Source organism: Acomys russatus, chromosome 4 (assembly GCF_903995435.1).
Source record: "Acomys russatus chromosome 4, mAcoRus1.1, whole genome shotgun sequence".
Lineage (NCBI taxonomy): Eukaryota > Metazoa > Chordata > Mammalia > Rodentia > Muridae > Acomys > Acomys russatus.
The window spans coordinates 31,195,990-31,198,616 of NC_067140.1; the positions used below are offsets into that span (position 1 = coordinate 31,195,990).

General features: G+C 45.1%; 1 pseudogene; it reads left to right on the top strand.

Moving 5' to 3' along the window:
* The first annotated feature begins 772 nt into the window (after window positions 1–772).
* On the top strand, window positions 773–1,685 carry LOC127188395 (60S ribosomal protein L23a-like; annotated as a pseudogene).
* The last annotated feature ends 942 nt before the right edge of the window (window positions 1,686–2,627 follow it).

Consider the following 2,627-nt stretch of genomic DNA (forward strand, 5'->3'; position numbering starts at 1 on the left):
GATTGTCAGAGCTGTGTTTAATTCATTACATTTGTAGACGGAACTACATTTCCTTCCAAGGCCTCCTTGAAACAGTTTCTGGGAACCTGCTTACTATAAACAGAAAAAAAGATTTGTAAGTGAACTTGAAAGCTCAAGATAGAATCAAGTTGCAGTTTTCCTTAATAACTTAAACTCCAGAGGTTTAGAATGTAGCTCAGCTGGTAGAGTGTCTGGCCAGCATACACGCACTGACTTCTATACCCAGCACCATATAAACCAGGTGTGGTGGGAGTGGGGCATGCTGTCTGAAGGTAGAAGGAGGAGGGTCAAAAGTTCAAAGTTATCCTTGGCTACATGTTGAGTTGCAGACCAGCCCAGGCTACATGAGATCCCAAGTAGTGATTTGACTAAGAATGGCTCATATATTTGAATGTTTGGTTCCCAGTTGGTGGTCTGTTTAGGAAGGATTAGGAAATGTGGTCGTATTAGAGGAAATGTGATCCTTCATACAGTCTCTGAACGCCAAGGTCTTGTTCAAAGGCCTGGGCTTTGCCAACCTTCACTCTTTTGTTTGTTTGTTTGTTTTTTGTTTTCGTTTTTCGAGACAGGGTTTCTCTGTATAGCCTTGGCTGTCCTGGACTCACTTTGTAGACCAGGCTGGCCTGGAACTCACAGCAATCCAGCTGCTTCTGCCTCCTGAGTGCTGGGATTAAAGGCATGCACCACCACACCCAGCTCCAACCTTCACTCTTTTTCTTTCTTTAAGATGTATTTGTGGCTTTTCACCAAGATGGCACCAAAAGCAAATAAAGATGCTCCTGTCCCTTCCAAAACTGAAGCCAAAGTGAAGGCCTTGAAAACTAACAAGGCACTGCTCAAAGTCATCCACAGGCACAAAAAGAAGAAAATCCACATGCCATCTACTTTCCAATGGTCCAAGATCCTGTCGCTCTGGAGGCAGCCCAAATACCCATGAAAGAGTGCGCCTGGAGGGGACAGGAGCTCCACAAGGCCAACAGAACCAACTAGCCAGGGCTCAGAGGGGCTTGCAGAGACTGAAGCACCAACCAAGGACCATGCATGGGCTTGACCTAGGCCCCCTGCACAGAAATAGCTGATTGGCAGCTCAGGCTTCATGTGAATCTCTGACATGGAATCTGTTGCCTGCTTTTTGATTATTTCCCCTGCTGAGGCTGCCTCACCAGGCCACAGGGGAAGAAGATGCACTCAGTACTGATGCAACTTGATGTGCTGGTGTGGATTGGTGGTGATGGGGATCCCCTTTTCTGAGGAGTAGGGGAGGGGAAAGAGGGTAAAGAAGGCGGAAGTAGGGCTAGGAGGAGAGGAGGAAGGGGGCTGATTGGGATGTAAAGGAAAGAAAGAAAGAAAGAAAGAAAGAAAGAGCACTGAGGAGAAGTAAGCTTGACCACTAACTATGTCATCATCAAATTCTGTCATCATCAAAGTCAGCCATGGAGAAGATAGAGGACAACAACATGCATGTGCTCATTGTGGATGTCAAGGCCAACAAGCACCAGGTTAAACAGTCCATGAAGAAACCCTATGGTGCTTATGTGGCCAAAGTCAACACCCTGAAAAGGCCTGATGGAGAGAAGAAGGCGTATGTTCGCTTGGCTCATGATTATGATGCTCTGGATGTTGCCAACAAGATTGGATCATCTAGACTGAGTCTAGCTGGCTGATTCTAAATATATACTTTTCAACCATAACAAAAATGATGCATTTGTGTGTGTGTGTGTGTGTGTGTGTGTGTGTGTGTGTGTGTGTGTGGTATATGTGTCTGTATGAGTGTGGGATGTATGTGTCTATATGAATGTGTGTGCTGCATCTAAGGAGGCCAGAAAAGGACGTCAGGTGTATTCTATCACCCTCTGCCTATTCTTTTGAGGCAGGTTCTCTCTCTAAGCCCTTAGGCTAGAAGTAAAAAAGCTCTCACAGTCTTTTGATCATTTGACTCTTTGAAGCTGGGGTTTCACTTATGGGTGGAACTCTGAGATCTGAACTCCAGTCTTCATGATTTCACAGAAAGTGCTCTTAGCTACCCAGATATCTCTCCCTTCCCTCCACTGCCTGTCCTGTCCTTCCTTTTCTTCTTCTTCTTCTTCTTCTTCTTCTTCTTCTTCTTCTTCTTCTTCTTCTTCTTCTTCTTCTTCTTCTTCTTCTCTATTTTATATTGGAGACAAAGCTTCACTCTATAGGCCAGGCTGGTGTTGAACTTTCAGTGATCCTTGTGGTTCTGCCTCTTGAGTGCTGTGATTACAAACACGCACCAGCATACCCAGTTTGCTCTTTTGTTTGAACAGAGTGAAACTGCTGATGGGCCCTTAAGAAATCTTAGGGCAGGGCGCTGGAACTACCCTATTTGCTGCTTTGAATCAGCATTCTAGGACAGCCAGAGCATGAGTGGCCTGTGAAATATGAAATATAAAATATACAATATGCACCACACAACATATATGATATGGAGAAGTTTATTATAGTGAGCAGAGTATGCCAGACAGGAAGAGAGAGACACAGAGAAGGAGAGAGAAGGGAGAGAGAGGAAAAGAGAGAGAGAGAGAGAGAGAGAGAGAGAGAGAGAGAGAGAGAGAGAGAGAGAGATGGGAGGGGTTTGTCCTTTTATA